Below are 19,026 nucleotides of genomic sequence, written 5' to 3' on the forward strand. Positions count from 1 at the left end.
TATTGTCTGTAAATCTGATAACACTGACAACATATCATGGAATGTTAAACAGTATACCACTTTGTGACATCGGCTGATGTAAAAAGGGCTTTATAAATACATTAGATTGATTGATTGAGTTTACAGCCAATTCACATTTCAGATTAGCATGGAAAATGGCTTGTTTGACCTCTCTCTGGACTCATTCTACTTAGAGATGGCCAATTTATCGATATCCACTTCCTCTCATCTAATCTCTCCCTGTCATCCTCCCCTACCATACCTTTTTCATCCATCCAACCCTAATGCTCTATTGTCCAGCCTCATGCCTGATGGGACTGTAAAGGTAGCAGGAAGAGATTTTATAGCTGTAATATAATTGCACATCTATGGCAACCATTGAATTATTTCTCAGACAGACTGCAATCTGAATTTTTTTCAGCAAACAATGTCAGAGCATGGAAGTGGATCTTGAAATTCATATAACAACTCTGTGCAACCATGGGCGTGTTCTGTATGTGTTTCAGTGTATGAACAAACTGTAGTAAACAACGAGTATCTCAAGATAAGAGCAACAAGGGATTCATTCAACTACACATGTATTTAACATATTCTGTGTTGTCAAATTGGTGCCGATAAAGAAAAGGAGATGAAGACAGGAAGCTCCTTTTTAAAACATTTGACATACTCATGCATGGATGTAGCTGATGGTTCAGCCTGAATGTGGTCACTGGTTAGTTGAGTCAAAAAGAGGAAGTGTATACAGTGCCCTCAGAAAGTATTAATATTGATTTACGCCACATTTTGTTGTGTTACAAAAAAATAAATAACGTTCACCGGGTAAAAAATTGAATAATCCCCCCTCAATCACACACACGTTACTGTCAAGTTAAACACAAAAATATATATATATTTGGGCTACACTGCACATTATTACATTGTACACTTTCTGCCTGTGGACATCTGTTCTACAATGTGCCACAGAGAATGATAACCTTTGTTGGCATAATTGATCTCTTTCAGGCAGGCAACCATGGGCGTGTTCTGTATGTGTTTCAGTGTATGAACAAACTGTAGTAAACAACGAGTATCTCAAGATAAGAGCAACAAGGGATTCATTCAACTACACATGTATTTAACATATTCTGTGTTGTCAAATTGGTGCCGATAAAGAAAAGGAGATGAAGACAGGAAGCTCCTTTTTAAAACATTTGACATACTCATGCATGGATGTAGCTGATGGTTCAGCCTGAATGTGGTCACTGGTTAGTTGAGTCAAAAAGAGGAAGTGTATACAGTGCCCTCAGAAAGTATTAATATTGATTTACGCCACATTTTGTTGTGTTACAAAAAAATAAATAACGTTCACCGGGTAAAAAATTGAATAATCCCCCCTCAATCACACACACGTTACTGTCAAGTTAAACACAAAAATATATATATATTTGGGCTACACTGCACATTATTACATTGTACACTTTCTGCCTGTGGACATCTGTTCTACAATGTGCCACAGAGAATGATAACCTTTGTTGGCATAATTGATCTCTTTCAGGCAGAGAGTATACACCTTTTCATCCACTGTATTGAAAAGGTGAGAAAGAGGGAAAGTGTGTGGTGTTTCAACTCTATAGTGACATCCAGCTTAAGCCAAAGCCCAAAGTAAACAGCTCCAGCTCCGCTTGATCTCTGAATCTACTTGTTTAACAAGCAACGCCCCATTTTCACCTAATTCTCTCATTCTTAAAAATAACCACATACTGTAGAGGGAAAACATTAGTTCATTAGCTAGTTAAATTTTCACACAGATTGCCAGGGTCCAGTAAGCAACTAACGCGTTATAACTTGAGGAACAGCAAGCAGTCCTATTGCAGTTAAAACTATAGCGAATTAAAGTATTAGGTTACTAGCATTAGCTCATCTGATGTTGTAACGTTGGTTAATGTTGCTCAACATTTCTCTGGCTAGCTAACGGAGAATTCGATTAGAGTAAACTGCCTGTTACTCAGGCCCAGAAGCTAGGATATGCATATATTTGGTAGCATTGGACAGAAAACAATGTCTGTGAGTATAACAGAACTGATATGGCAGGCAAAATCCATGTGGAATATATATATTTTTGAGGTCACAGGCCATTTCAGTGCTAGCCTATGGGAAATACAAATAGATAGGACCCAGATTGCAGTTCCTATGGCTTCCACTAGATGTCAACAGTCTTTAGAAAGGGTTTCAGGCTTGTTTTTTGAAAAATGAGCATGTAGTTGGAAAAACTACAAGGTGTCTCTCATTAGAAAAGTAGTCTTGAGTTGCGTGCCCTTCGTTATTTATCTTCCCTATTGAACATACTATTCTCCGTCTTAAATATTATCGTTTATTTAGATATTAGAGTACCTGGGGATTAATTAGAAACATCGTTTGACTTGTTTGGACAAACTTTACTGGTAACTTGTTGGATTCTTTTGTATGCATGTTGAACAACTGGATTACTGAGATCTTTGGCGCCAACTAAACAGACCTTTTTGGATATGAAGGACTTTATCGAACAAAACAACCATTCATTGTGTAGCTGGGACCCTTGGGATTGCAAACAGAGGAAGATCTTCAAAGGTAAGTGATTTATTTAATCGCTATTCGTGATTTTGTGACGCCTGTGATGGTTGAAAAAGTATTTTGATGTGGGGCCCTGTCCTCAGATAATCGTATGGTATGCTTTCACTGTAAAGTCTTTTTGAAATCTGACAATGTGGTTGGATTAACAAGAAGTTAAGCTTTGAAATGATTTATGACACTTGTATTTTCATGAATGTTTAATATTACGATTTTTGTATTTTGAATTTCACGCTCTGCAATTTCACCGGATGTTGTCGTAGGTGTCCCGCTATAGCGGTTCAATGCACCCAAACAGGTTTATACTGGCAAACTGCCTTTCCACTCTCCACTTTCCAGAACGGGCGCTGATGCTGTAACTAGCAAATTGATTGTTTGTTCTCTCTTCAGTCGCATGCTGCATTCTATTTATATGTGAATGATTGGCTGAGCCTCGGATACAGCCAGTATTGGTCCAAACGCGCATCACTCGTTCGCATACAGCCAGTAGTTATCCAAAGCACCTCACCCCCAGAAATATAAAATTTACATACAGTTGAAGTCGGAAGTTTATATACACCTTAGCCAAATACATTTAAACTCAGTTTTTCACAATTCCTGACATGTAATCCTAGTAAAAATTCCCTGTCTTAGGTCAGTTAGGATCATCACTTTATTTTAAGAATGTGAAATGTCAGAATAGCAGAGTGATTTATTTCAGCTTTTATTTCTTTCATCACATTTCCAGTGGGTCAGAAGTTTACATACACTCAATTAGTATTTGGTAGCATTGCCTTTAAATTGTTTAACTTGGGTCAAATGTTTTGGTTAGCCTTCCACAAGCTTCCCACAATAAGTTGGGTGAATTTTGGCCCATTCCTCCTGACAGAGCTGGTGTAACTGAGTCAGGTTTGTAGGCCTCCTTGCTCCCACACACTTTATCAGTTCTGCCCACACATTTTCTATAGGATTGAGGTCAGGGTTTTGTGATGGCCACTCCAATACCTTGACTTTGTTGTCCTTAAGCCATTTTGCCACAACTTTGGAAGTATGCTTGGGGTCATTGTCCATTTGGAAGACCCATTTGCAACCAAGCTTTAACTTCCTGACTGATGTCTTGAGATGTTGCTTCAATATATCCACATAATTTTCCGTCCTCATGACGCCATCTATATTGTGAAGTGCACCAGTCCCTCCTACAGCAAAAAAGAAAACACAACATGATGCTGCCATCCCCGTGCTTCACTGTTGGGATGGTGTTCCTCGGCTTGCAAGCCTCCCCCTTTTTCCTCCAAACATAACGATCGTCATTATGGCCAAACAGTTATATTTTTGTTTCATCAGACCAGAAGACATTTCTCCAAAAAGTATGATATTTTGTCCCCATGTGCAGTTACAAACCGTAGGCTGGCTTTTTTATGACAGTTTTGGAGCAGTGGCTTCTTCCTTGCTGAGCTGCCTTTCAGGTTATGTCGATATAGGACTCGTTTTACTGTGAATATAGATACTTTTGTACCTATTTCCTCCAGCATCTTCACAAGGTCCTTTGCTGTTGATCTGGGATTAATTTGCACTTTTCACCCCAAAGTACGTTAATCTCTAGGAAACAGAATGTGCCTCCTTCCTGAGCGGTATGATGGCTGCATGGTCCCATGGTGTTTATACTTGCGTACTATTGTTTGTATGATGAACGTGGTACCTTCAGGCATTTGGAAATTGCGCCCAAGGATGAACCAGACTTGTGGAGGTCTACAATGTTTTTTCTGAGGTCTTGGCTGATTTCTTTTGATTTTACCATGATGTCAAGCAGAGGCACCGAGTTTGAAGGTAGGCCTTGAAATACATCCACAGGTACACCTCCAATTGACTCAAATTATGTCAATTAGCCTATCAGAAGCTTCTAAAGCCATGACATAATTTTCTGGATTTAGTGTATGTAAACTTCAGACCCACTGGAATTGTGATACAGTGAATTATAAGTGAAATAATCTGTCTGTAAACAATTACTTGTGTCATGCACAAAGTAGATGTCCTAACAGACTTGCCAAAACTATAGTTTGTTAACAAGGAATTTGTGGAGTTGTTGAAAAATAATGCTTAATGTTTCCAACCTGAGTGTATGTAAACTTCCCGACTTCAACTGTAAGTATTCACAGCCGTGAGTAAATACATGTTAGAATCACCTTTGGCAGCTATTACAGCTGTGAGTGTTTCGGGGTAAAGTCTAAGAAATTTGCACACCTGGATTGTACAATATTTTCACATTATTATTTGTTTTATTCTTCAAACTCTGTCACGTTTGTTGTTGATCTTTACTAGGCAGACATTTTCAAGTCTTGGCATGGATTTTCAAGACGATTTAAGTCTAAACTGTAACTCGGCCACTCAGGAACATTCAATGTTGTCTTGGTAAGCAACCCCAGGATATTTTTGGCCTTGTGTTTTAGGTTATTGTCCTGCTGAAAGATGAATTTGTCTCCCAGTGGCTGTTGGAAAGCAAACTGAACCAAGTTTTCCTCTAGGATTTTGCCTGTTCTTAGCTCTATTCCATTTTTTTATCCTAAAAAACTCCCTAGTCCTTGCCGATGACAAGCATACACATAACATGATGCAGCCACCACTATGCTTGAAAATATGAAGTTGTACTCAGTGATGTGTTGTGTTGGATTTGCCCCAAACATAACACTTTGTATTCAGGACATAAAGTTAATTTCTTTGCCATTTTTGTTTTGTTTTACTTTAGCGCCTTATTGCAAATAGGATGCATGTTTTGGGATATTTTCTTTCTTTTCACTCTGTCATTTAGGTCAATATTGTAGAGTAATTACAATATTGTTGATCCATCCTCAGTTTTCTCCTATCACAGCCATTATACTCTAAGTTTTAAAGTCACCATTGGCCTCATGGTGAAATCCCTGAGCAGTTTACTTCCTCTCCGGCAACTGAGTTAGGATCTTTGTAGTGATTGGGTGTATTGATACACCATCTAAAGTTTAATGAATAACTTCAGAATGCTCAAAGGGATATTCAATGTCTGCTTTTTTATTTTTATACGTCTACCAATAGGTGCCCTTCTTCACAAGGCACTGGAAAACCTCCCTGGTCTTACTGGTTGAAATACACTGCTCGACTGCACTGTGTGGGGTACAGAGATGAGGTAGTCATTCAAAAATGAAGGAATATTATTGCACACAGAGTGAGCCCATGCAACTTATTATGTGACTTCTTAAGCAGGTGAATACTGTCTGAAGAAACTGTAAACATATTCAATGCTAAACCATTTTGAGGAAACTCAAACCAGTAGACACGTCTGATAAGCTGTTTCAATCAGCCTTTCCTTCTGCTTTCTTGTAAGAGTAGACATAGCATATTGAATGCTGAGGAGAAACCAGTTGGTAAAATATTTTGTCCAAGCAAAAGCATGAAGGGTATTGTTGTTACTCCATGGGAATAGTACGCATTTGCAAAGGTCCAAGTTCCCCACAAAATACACATATTATGCCATTTGTTTGAAATGTCTCAGATAAAGTATTTAAGGCTCCAATCACATTTTCAGGGCTGATCTGATTGGGCAAAATATCAATTAGTAAAAACAAATTATCCGATTTGGGCTGCCTGTCTAAACGCAGCCTAACTTTATTGCAATTGAGCAAAAGACAAACCTGCAAGACACTGCTATTGAAGTGATTACCAACCCCCGGACTGTGAATTCTTGACATGGGGAAAAAAAAGTAATCATGAAATGAATAATCTACATTTGAGCAACACACTGTATCTAATTCCATCCCACATATCTCCAGGTTGAGAAAGAATGTCACAGCCAATAAATTAGTCATAGACTTCTGGATAAAGTGTCTGTATATCAGTCTAAAATTATATAGCTTTATTGGGTCATTTGATCAGGGATAGTGCTGAAGGACATTACACTGATATTGTGAATGAACAACATCTATAATTCATGCATGAGAACATTGATTAATTTGAATGCTAGGCCTACGTCAAATAATGGACCAATTACTGCCAAATGGGGCCGCATAGTCTATTTACTGTTATACAGGCTAATAGAGTTTTCCTTACATTACACAGAGCAATTACTCATTGCATATGGTATATCCTTTCAATTATGTGCCTTTGTTAAGAGGATCGGATTTTCAGAAAGGTATGCAAACAAATCCACTCACTCACTCATTCAATCAACCAATCCCTCCGAAAGCTGTCTGATAAGCTTAATGCAGGCTCCTGTTATGCACAAGATGGAAAAGTCAACATTACCTCACTGATGAGCACATAAACATATGCAGAGTTGAGCACAAGTTATTGCTGAAGTATTTACACAATTCCATGTCCTTATGTACTTGGGGCTCCCGAGTGTCGCAGTGGTCAAAGGCACTGCATCTCAGTGCTTGAGGTGTTACTACAGACACCCTGGTTCGAATCCTGGCTGTATTACATTCGGCCATCATTGGGAGTGCCATAGGGCGGCGAACAATTGTCCCAGCCAGCGTTGTCCGGGTTTGGCCGGTGTAGGCCGTCATTCTAAATAAGAATTTGTTCTTAACTGACAATAAAAATGAACAGAAATAATTTGTATAATACTTATTTGACAAATAACATATCTACTGCACCCCTAACAATTACAGTATCAAGCACATTTTTAGACGCACAGCTAGACATTAGGCAACCTGCGGTATTGGGTAGCCTACTAATAAATATGCATTAATGTGTTCTCTGCTCCTCACCCCTTCACAACTCTGTCTAGACCAGGTGGACTAACCTCAACATCCTTCACTGAAGGTGTGAGCAGGGCTGGCTCTAGCCTTTTGGGGGCCCTAAGCAATATTTGTTTGAGAAGCCCTCCCATCAAGCGGGCAAATATTTTTGTGGTCCCTCTCTTGACGGCGGAGAGAAAAATGTACATTTTTAAAGTTCATTTCCTGTAATTGTACATATTTTGCCATCGGGTGGAGAGACATTTTTGCAGTTTTAAAGCAAATTTCCTGCAATTCTACACATTTTGCCACGACTTATGCCATATTAATGATATCTGAGTGAGATAACTCACAAAATCAAAATGGGGACCCCCTGGATGTCAGGGCTCCTGGGCATGTGCCCTGTGTGCCCGGTCCGTATTAGGGCATGTTTACTAGATGTGTAGATAATTGGCTTGACTAACTAACCAATCTAATAATGAGTAGCTGACATGGCTTATTGAGCGACTGTCAGTAGCTGACAAAACAAGAGTACAACTTCTCATGCACAACCAAATTCTGAACTTGAACTTTGTGTACTCTCCTATTCTAACTCTCAACTGTAAATTGAGACCCCAACTGAGTTGCGGGGGCCCAAAGAGACCGCTTCTGCCTGGAGCCGGCCCTGTTTGTGAAAGTCTACTGCTGGTGAATATGAGCTACTGAAGGCTCAGAAATGTGCCATTTAAAAATGTTTCGATTCACAGTTATCCAACGTTATCAATGAATGCATTTGTGAATATTATTGGTGGGAGCAAGAGGCACGGGCTTGCTCCACTAACCCACATTTACTGTAGCGTAGGCTGCTACTGTATGGCTGTGTGTAGGCGTTGCCTACATGGGGTAACCTCTGTCTCATGCCAATGTAAGGAACAGCGGTATGCAAAATATCGATTGATTCATGTTGCATTCGAAGACAGCACACAATATACCTAGGCTACATGGACAATCTGATAATAAATGTTTTGACATCTGCCATATAACGTTAGCCTTAATGCGGTAGGCCTATTTACAGAGCTCGTTGACGCGGATTTAATTGTCAAACATGATTGGGTGGGCTATGGTTAGCCTACATTAGAGTGATATCTCAATAATACAATTTCAATTGGTTTTATGCTAACGAGGCTCAGGCTGGCATATGAATAACAGTCATCATCAAAGAAGAGGCATTCTTACCGTAGATGTCGGAAATGTGATCTCGCGGCGTCTTGAGGAATGATATGGTTTCGTGTCTGAGGAAAAAAAAGCTCCGTTAATGTTTTAATTCACTGGTGTTTATGAGAAGTGCATATGGAAATGTAGCCTATCTTCCATGACGTAAACCTCTTAGGAGAGGATTTATCTTGCTATTCGGCGGATAGAGAAGCCTTATGACAGTCCCTACATTAGAAATACGAGCGAACTAGTCCCTCCCCGGGGTGCATACATTAATCTGTAAGTGAGCACCGCAGCAGAGCATTCGCATCATCCACATTCCTGATGTTGATAGGATCTTGGACGTTCTATGATAATATTTTCTCTATGATTAAGTATTTTTGCTGTAACCACCTTGCCTTACGCTTTGAAGTGATATCGCACGAGTACCGGCATAAGTGTAATAAAGATATTATAAGCAGGCACAAGGCACACTAGCCGAAAGTGAAGAAAATTAAAATGAGATTATTATTTTGGTAGCCTAAATGTGTCGTTTTTGTTTTATGTAAAGGCCTATCTAAAATGTTGTATATTAATAAGTAATTAAGGCGACACACTTAATTATTAGCTTAAATCAAGTTTATTCAAGGTAAATTAATGTTGTCATCCAGTTCTCATACAAAACCTATACTACAGTGTCAACAGCGCCATCTGCTGGTAGGATTAGGCCTACTTAAAATCGAGAGCAACTATAAAACACACATACACACACACACTTTCTATTCATATGCTGTCCATATTGTGTATACACACACACCATCATCCAAAAGCCTCCTTCTCAAAACCGATTGGATGAGGAAGCCAGTCCCTCCCTTCTGATCTTCTCCTACAATGGAGTTTGAGCGGTGAGGAGAGAGGATGCGAGGAGAATGCAATTGAGATTCTCCCACAGTAGGCCTACAGTGTGCATGGGTCAAATCACATTTTATTGGTCACATAGGCTTACACATACACTACATATGGGGCCCCCGAGTGGGAGCCAGACCCTGGTTCGATTCCAGGCTGTATCCCAACCGGCTGTGATTTGGAGTCCCAATTGGCCCAGGGTTGTCCAGGTTAAGGATTGGCGCGGTAGACTGTCATTGTAAATAAGAATTTGTCCTTAACTGACTTGCCTAGTTAAATAAAGGTTAAATAAAATACAAATATATATACTAGAGTATGTGGTCACCCCTTCAAATGAGTGGATTTAGCTATTTCAGCCACACCCATTGCTGACAGGTGTATAAAATTGAGCAAATAACCATGCAATCTCCATAGACAAACATTGGCAGTAGAATGGCCTTAGTGAAGAGCTCAGTGACTTTCAAAATGGCACTGTCATAGAATGCTACCTTTCCAGCAAGTCAGTTTGTCAAATTTCTGCCCTGCTAGAGCTGCCCCCGGGCAACTGTAAGTGCTGTTATTGTGAAGTGGAAATGTCTAGGAGCAACAACAGCTCAGCCGCAAAGTGGTAGGCCACACAAGCTCACAGAAGGGGAACGTCGAGTGCTGAAGCATGTAGCGAGTAAAATTGTCTGTCCTCAGTTGCAACACTCCCAAGTTCCAAACAGCAAAGTCAGCACAAGAGCTGTTAGTCAGGAGCTTCATGAAATGGGTTTCCGCAGCCGCACACAAGCCTAAGATCATCATGCGCAAAGCCAAGCGTCAGCTGGAGTGGTGTAAAGCTTGCATCGGACTCTGGAGCAGTGGAAACACGTTCTCTGGACTGATGAATCACGCTCCCCCATCTGGCAGTCCAACAGACAAATCTGGGTTTGGCGGATGACGCTACCTGCCCAAATACATTTTTTTATTTTTTTTATTTTACCTTTATTTTACTAGGCAAGTCAGTTAAGAACAAATTCTTATTTTCAATGACGGCCTAGGAACAGTGGGTTAACTGCCTGTTCAGGGGCAGAACGACAGATTTGTACCTTGTCAGCTCGGGGATTCGAACTTGCAACCTTTCGGTTACTAGTCCAACGCTCTAACCACTAGGCTACCCTGTCGCCCCACATAGTGCCAACTGTAAAGTTTGGTGGAGGAGTAATACTGGTCTGGGACTGTTTTTCATGGTTTGGGCTACTGTGGGCCCTTAAGTTCCAGTGAAGGGAAATCTTAACGCTTCAGCATACAATGACATTCTAGATTCTGTGCTTCCAACTTTGTGGAAACATTTTGGGTAAGGCCTTTTCCTGTTTCATGACAATGCCCCCGTACACAAAGCGAGGTCCATATAGAAATGGTTTGTCAAGATTGGTGTGGAAGAACTTGAATGGCCTTCACAATGCCCTGACCTCAACCCCATCGAACCCCTTTGGGGTGAATTGGAATGCCTACTGTGAGCCAAGCCTAATGGCCCAACATCAGTGCCCGACCTCACTGATGCTTGAGGCTGAATGGAAGCAAGCAGCAGTTGGTCCCCTGCAGCAATGTTCCAACATCTAGTGGAAATCCTTCCCAGTAAAGTGGAGGCTGTTATAGCAGCAAAAGGGGAACTAACTCAATATTCATTCCCATGATTTTGGAATGAGATGTTAGATGAGCAGGTGTCCACATACTTTTGGTCATGTAGTGTATTTTGCCTATGCTATCGCAGGTTCAGTGAAATTATTATTTTTCTAGCTCCAACAGTGCATTAATACCTAACAATACACATTTTTTAAAATAAATATTAGAATGAGAAACATCCGAGTCCCGAATATATATACTGTACATAAATAAATAAAAACCCTTGAATGAGTATGTGTGTCCAAACCTTTGACTGGTACTGTATATATATATCTTTTTATTTTTTTCTCTCATTTTATTACAGACTTGCACCTTGCTCGTACTGATATTTATTTATTTATGTGTATTGTTAGGTAATACTGCACTATTGGAGCTACCTTTGATAGCTTCAGCAAAATACAGTATGTGTAAGCCTAAGTGACCAATACAATTACATTTGATTTGACTCACACACACACAATAGGCCTACTGTGGGAGAATCTCAATTGCATACGTCCCCTCTCCTCTTCTCCTTCTCAAGACCCATTGGAGGAGAAGGTCAGAGGGGAGGGACTAGCTTTCTCATTAAATCGGTTTTGAGAAGGTGGTGAGGAGAGAGGATGTGAGGAGTATACAATTGAGATTCTCCCAATCTCCCAGTGTCTCAGGACCAAAGGAGGTGATAGGTTGGTAGAACAGGATGCAAGAGTATTTCCAATAGGTGCCGAATTGATTGAACTAAGGTTTAGGGAGCTATCATTGGCAACTGCATTAATGTGCTCAAGACCAAGGAGAAAGCAAGAAAAAAAGGAGCAAAATAAATTGGCCTAACTTGACATAGGCCCTACATTGGAGGTGTCATAATACCCATAAAACCTTGTGGTCAAACAGGGAAATGGTTCCCTCATTTTTCCACCATTCCTTTATCCCATAGGATATTTTAGAAACACTTAAAATATGGGCTGTGTTTCGTGTAGACTTACCCTGGCGTGACGTTGTGATAACCATGTAAATCCCTCTCGGATAAGGTTACTTTTATCAATATATTCAGCTCCATTTACTCTTAGAATCGAAAATGCTAATTGATATCAAGGATATCCAAGAGAGATTTACAAGGTTATCAAAACATCACACCAGGGTAAGCCTACACGAAACACAACCTTTATTTTAATTGTTTCTAAAATCCCTTATTGGAGAAATGTTTTTGGAACCATTTCCCTGTTTGACCTTTCAGTTTTATGGATATTATGACTTAAACTGTGGTACTCTGTAGGCCTACTACCCCCATTCTGTAAACATGTTGCATCAGGTAGGCTAAGTAGCAGAGCTGCCAACTCTCCCGCATTGGCCGTGAAACACGCATTTGACCCTCTTATGAATTTTAAAAAAGATTCCCTCGTTATGTCGAGATCAAATTATTTCTCATGATCACAACATAACAAAAGTTGTTTTGTCAAGATCACAAGATAATTTTCTCGTGATCAAGACATAACAAAAGTTATTTTGTCGAGATCACGAGATAAACTATAAATAGGAGTGGGCGTATTGATGACAGTATGGCTGAGGCAGCAGAGGACACGGTCGATCAGTGCATACGTTTTTATTGCTTGCCACACTTAGCGATGGTACATTTCATGCTAACATCATGCTTTCATTTATGTTTGGAGCTCATTATCCGTTGATATTGTACGTTAGAATGTTCGCAAGCTAAATGTCCCTTACCTTGAGCTCATGGGGGAACTAAGCCCTCATGGGGCATTTAAGCAGTGAACATGCCTGACATGCAGCACTGTCTCCCAGGCACCCCCAAGACCACAGTCAATCACATGCAAGCAAACAGCGAATTTGGCTAGTCTTATAAGCGAACTAGCTAGCTAGGTAATCTTGTTAAACAACTAGACAACATAACTGTTTTGTCGTGATCATGAGATAATTCAATTGTGATCTCGACATGCAAAGGGAATAATTTTTTATTCATGACCTCTCTGGACTTCCGTAGTTTTATGTACAACGTTGTCAACACAATTAGGTTGCTGTTACTCCCGTCCCTATTGCAGAATGCAGCCTTTTGACAGCATGTACTGAAGTCGATTTAATCCACACGTGCATTTAGGGGCTCCTGAGTGGCGCAGTGGTCTAAGTCACAAGTGCAAGAGGTGTAGTTGACTGGTTGACTGGTACTCGCTAAGCAAGCAGTGTGACATTAGCAGTCACTTCTTCTAAACCTGAAATTGACAACTTCTACATGAATCTTCTCTTACCAGACTGGGTTCAAATTACTTCTGTTTCCTTTTTTTCTGTCTGTCTATTATTTTAATGGTCTAGGGATGTTATTATTGTTTAGATAACCTTACTTACTATTATGTATTGATTTTTACGCGATGTTGTTACGGTATTCTTCCGGTGAAAGAGAGGCGGACCAAAATGCAGCGTGGTTGAAGTTCATGTTTATAAGAAAAACTATACATGAACAAACTACAAAAACAAGACCCGTGTAAACCCGAACCAGTCCTAACTGGTGCAAAACACAGAGACAGGAACAATCACCCACGAAATACCCAAAGAATATGGCTGCCTAAATATGGTTCCCAATCAGAGACAACGATAAACACCTGCCTCTGATTGAGAACCACTCTAGGCAACCATAGACTTTCCTAGACTACATAACTAAACACAATCCTATAAACTACAAAACCCCTAGACAAAACAAACCACATAAATCACCCATGTCACACCCTGGCCTAACCAAAATAATAAAGAGATTTATATCTAAATGTAGGAACTGGGATCTACAGTTCGGATCCCTGCTGTCTGCCATGCAATGCTGACTCTCTCACCCTGAAAATAACACGTTTTGAAATCAGTGGAACAGGCCAAACAGGCTGTGCAAACTAAATGGAAACATAGGATGTCTTATAAAAGGGGTTGCAGCCTGCCGTGAAGCTTTCATCCATGTATACAGGTAAGAATCTAGCTACAGATAATATGCATTTCTAATTTTGTCAAAGTTTTCATTGCAGGCTAAAGCTTGCTGTTATAGCTAGCGAGCTGGAGTTTGATGGATGGCTGGCTTGCTAACTAACATTGAACGTAATGTTATTTGAACCTAATTTTAATTTGCTATGACAATCTGCTTGTATTGCCAGTAACGTTACTCTGTGGATTGGGATTATAGTTCATGTTTTAGCTAGCTAATGTCAACGTGCCATGTCTAAACAAAAGTCCCCAGCTTGCTGTTAGCTAGCTGAGGTTAGGTAGCTGGCTTGCTAGCTAACATTAACTTATGTGCATGAGGTGTGACATTAGTGATGTTTTCTCAGAATGCCATTTTGCATTGCTAACTAGCTACCATTGAACCTATTGGTTAACTTTAGCCTGCTATGACAATCCGTTTGTATTGCTAGTTAATGCTTGCTGTTAGCTAGCCAGCTGACGTTAGATGGCTGGCTGGCTACAGTAGCTAACATGTATGAACTGTGTGTAGTTGTGTAAAGTGAACTGTGTGTTGTGTGCCGTCCCTAGGAGGGGTGCGTTACTTGAGTGCGTTGAGTTGCTGACGTGGTCTTTCTTGTCTGGAGTATTTCTCCTGTCTTATCCGGTGTCCTGTGAATTTAAGTATGCTCTCTAATTCTCTCTCTCTCGGAGGACCTGAGCCCTACGACCATGCCTCAGGACTACCTGGCATGATGACTCCTTGCTGTCCCCAGTCCACCTGGCCGTGCTGCTGCTCCAGTTTCAACTGTTATGCCTGAGGCTATGGAACCATGACCTGTTCACTGGACGTGCTACCTGTCTCAGACCTGCTGTTTTCAACTCTTTAGAGACAGCAGGAGTGGTAGAGATACTCAATGATTGGCTATGAAAAGCCAACTGACATTTACTCCTGAGGTGCTGACTAGTTGCACCCTCGACAACTACTGTGATTATTATTTTACCATGCTGGTCATTTATGAACATTTGAACATCTTGGCCATGTTCTGTTATAGTCATTATACCCTGATGAAGACAGCTTGGCTGTCGAAACGTTGGAAATTACATTTTTGCATCTGAGCTCCTAGAGTGTGCGGCTCTCTTTTATTTTCATGTTTTCTACTCCGCTAGCCAGCACCTCTCCTAAATAGATGTGCGTTTCTTTTTCTTCTAGATCGTTCTGTTATAATCTCCACCTGGCACAACCAGAAGAGGACTGGCCACCCCCCACAGCCTGGTTCCTCTCTAGGTTTCTTCCTAGGACTTGGCCTTTCTAGGGAGTTTTTCCTAGCCACCGTGCTTCTACACCTGCTTTGCTTGCTGTTTGGGGTTTTAGGCTGGGTTTCTGTACAACACTTTGATATATCAGCTGATGTAAGAAGGGCTATATGACTACAAATCAAATCAAGTGTATTTATATCTCAGAATGCCATTTCACATCTATTTGTATAATAATATTTGTATCTGGAATTTGTCTTTCAGCTTCAATTAGTAGAACATGCCTGACTAATCCACCAGCCATCAAAAAGAGAGCTGGCAAAAGCAAGCAAAGGCAGCAGCGCAGTCATCAACTATGCATGCAAGTATGGAGTTGGGGAAAACACATGTGGACCTGAAATGTGGTAACTGCAGTGGCCAAAACAAGAACAAGTTTGTGCTCTGGTATTGTGCCTGGTGGACCAAGCACAAGCTCCACCACAATCTGGACCTTCACTTCCGGATCATAGGCCACACCAAGTTTGTCCCTGACTGGTGCTTCGGCCTCATCAAGAAGCTCTTTAGAAAGACCAGAGTGAACACTTTGTCTGAGATTGCTGGTGTTGTGAAGGACAGCACTGTGACGGGGTCAATATCCCACATCTAGTTGGACTGGAGGATGGCACGGTGCTGGTGGAAAGCTATGGCTGTCAACAACACCTGACTCCGTACTTCAGGCCGCTGCCACAGATAAAGCAGTACCAGCACTTCAGGTAAAAAATGATTTTCATTGTATGAGGTTATTCTTATCTAAACTTGGGAGGTAAATTGATGTTGTGCAGGATTGTAAATGTCTCCTGATTGTTTTGTTGTTATTCCCTGTTTTACAGCTTTCATGCTTTGGTTCCTGGTGTTGTCGCCAAGGTGCTTTCGGACTGTCGGCACCAGGTTTCACCTGCTGCGCAACGCTGACATCCTTCCTCTCATAGATGGTCTGCCTTTTAAAAGCATCATCTGGACTGGACACAGCTAGACAAACTATATTTTTGACAAGATCAGGGACAAGTTCACATGCCCTGCAGCAAAAAAAAGGGCAGAACAGAAACAGGCTCTCCGAATATAGATTTCCTTGTTCACGCGTGGTTTGGACGGACCAGTCATCAGCACTATCTGCAGTGCCTCTATTCACATGACTCTCTCCTAACACACAAGCCAGACGTTGGTGCTACTATTTGTTTTTATCCTGCTGCTCAACCACTTTACCCCTGATTGTATGCATATAACTACCTCGTCTATCACTGATATCGTTATTGTACATACTGTATATTTGATTTATAATGACACTATTTCTGATATTGCTACTATGCAAGTAACCATTTGGCTGTACCATTTACACCTTCTGTAGAGACCCTCCACTTAGCAAGACTTAGCAAAATATTGATATATAAAATGAATATTGATATGTTTGGTCGTAACATGATTTTGTGTTATGTATAAGTATCAAGTGTCCACATAAATATATGGTGCATGCATCTGTTTATATACTGTACATGTGCAAAAAACAACTCACTCGGGTTTCAACAGGTTTCATGGCCTTAACTTATGTTTGGAATACTATGTGATAAGTGCATGTGTAACAGTATATAAAGTATGCTAATGTACTGGTGTGAAGGTATTTGGGCAGTTGTGTAAAATACTTTAAAGTGCTACTTAAGCAGTTTTTTGTGGTATCTGGTATACATTACTATTTATATATATTTTTAATCTTTTCACTACATTTGTAAAGAAAATAATGTACTTTTTACTACATACATTTTCCTTGACACCCAAAAGTACTTTTGGCAGGACAATTTGACAATTGTCCACTTATCAACAGAACATCCCTACTGCCTCTGATCTGGCAGACTCACTAAACACATCATCACGCTTCATTTGTGAATTATGTCTGAGTGTTGGAGCATGCCCCTGGCTATCTATCAATAAAAAATAATTAAATTCTGCCATTTGGTTTTCTTAATATAAGGAATTTGAAATGGGTTATATTTGTAATTAAACTTTTGATACTTAAGTACATTGTGCCCCTGGCTATCTGTCAATAATAACAATTGTGCCGTCTGGTTTAATATAAGGAATTTGAAATCATTTATACTTTTACTCAAGTATGACAATTTCCACCGCTGGATGTGGCTGGGGCTTGTAGCATTTATTTCACATGACCCATCAATCTTGACAAGTGTATCTGGGTAATTTTTATCTGGACACTTTCCATTTACCTGGAATTGTTCCTTATTGTAGGTTACTACCACTTTTAGTCTTAATCTTTACACTACTCACTATGTGAATCCTTAAAGAAATGAGTGGGGCTGTTTTAAGAGGATCTGAACAATGCTGAATGGGTGTAGACAAAGGAGAGCTCTCCAGTAGGTACCAAAACATTCAAATGCCCTTTTCTCATAGGTGACTTTCAAGTGTATCAACTTTAAAAGTATCATTACTTTCCCATGGTTCCTGAAAAATGCTTTTTAGGATATATCATTTTGTTGCTCTGAGTCTACTTTTATCCAATCCAAACAAAAAAACATTTCAAATGTTGCTACATAAGACCGAATCCAGGTGGTGAGTCATATCAATTGACCAATTCAGCACATTTGGGCAAGCTCCTGGCAGACTTGATACAAAATATAGTATAGTAATGTAATGCTTCACAGGATCAGTCAGACTCTAAATTATACCTAAACTCATATCTGATTGAATGGCCTTTCTCTTGCATTTCTAAGATTAAAATAAAATTGAAAATGCATGTTTTGTTTGTAATTATCTTTTACTATATCTAATGTGTTATATTCTCCTACATTAATTCCACAAAAAGTGTTTCCTTCAAACGGTATCAAGAATATGCATATCCTTGCTTCAGGTCCTGAGGTACAGGCAGTTAGATTTGGGCATGTCATTTTAGGTGGAAGTTCTGGGCCAGTTACAATACATAAATCATGACAGATTTAATGAATATCTACTTCGCTAGATCAGATTTGTTGACTGTGTGCCAATCTGGTCAATGGAACGTCTGCGTCTGTGTTCCATTGACTCCGCATCTATTCCCAAATTATTACCTGTGCTCTTCTGGGAGTGCACGCCAAGGAAATTACCGCTGGGGAACAAGGTAATGATACAGGTAAGATTTTTTCTTAAATACTGGAATGGTAACTCAAATGACTCAAATGCAATTAGTCCTATATCAAAAAAAAAACATTACTGTAATGGGCTACAAAGGATATGGCTGAGACATAATGTTGCCAAACGCAGTCTCCTCATATTAGTTGCAAAAAGCATTTGAAAAATCTATGCAAAATGTAGCCAAATCAACAAAATATTAGCGGGGGTAAAACGCTGCAAAACACTCAACTTTCAGTGTAAAGTGTAGCTTACACAGAGTAGAGAAAATGGTGCACTACAGTCACATGATGATGGCCGTCATCACAGGCATACACACACTTTATTTATGTAGGCTACATCAGAGGCCTAATACTTAGTCAATTTACATTGGTCATGGGCCTGTAGCTTATGCATGTTTCAATCTGCTTGGTGGCAAATATAAGTGAAATGGATGACGTTGCAGGCCTACACTTCCTTCTCAAATTGTATTGGCCTAATTTAGACCATACCAACCATGATTTTCTCATATTGAATATTCTCATCCTTACTCATATTAAACATTCTAGATGAATCTTACTGAAACTGGGGAGATTAAGTTTCACCCACTGCATCATTAGTATCATTTTGCAATTGCGTGCTGCTTGAAAAGCAGTAATTCTATGAATATTCACAGAATCAGAGTTCAGTAATTATGCATAATGCTGATATGCGGTTGATATGCTTTTTA

At 40.0% G+C, this 19,026-nt stretch overlaps 1 protein-coding gene and 1 long non-coding RNA gene across 2 annotated transcripts in view; one reads left to right on the top strand and one right to left on the bottom strand.

Moving 5' to 3' along the window:
• Window positions 1-8,884, bottom strand: part of LOC109889968 (protein tyrosine phosphatase receptor type E) — a 47,290-nt gene extending 38,406 nt beyond the window's left edge. Inside the window, exon 1 of the mRNA XM_031823580.1 lies at window positions 8,490-8,884. The gene's annotated coding sequence lies outside the window, so the exon portion shown is untranslated. The remainder of the gene's footprint in view (window positions 1-8,489) is intronic.
• A 6,390-nt stretch (window positions 8,885-15,274) lies between these two features.
• LOC116373899 (uncharacterized) lies at window positions 15,275-17,085 on the top strand. The gene is made up of 3 exons (XR_004209612.1): window positions 15,275-15,323; window positions 15,432-15,919; window positions 16,037-17,085. It is a non-coding gene; the product is annotated as an uncharacterized LOC116373899 (long non-coding RNA).
• Window positions 17,086-19,026: the final 1,941 nt, after the last annotated feature.

Source organism: Oncorhynchus kisutch, linkage group LG4 (assembly GCF_002021735.2).
Source record: "Oncorhynchus kisutch isolate 150728-3 linkage group LG4, Okis_V2, whole genome shotgun sequence".
NCBI lineage: Eukaryota > Metazoa > Chordata > Actinopteri > Salmoniformes > Salmonidae > Oncorhynchus > Oncorhynchus kisutch.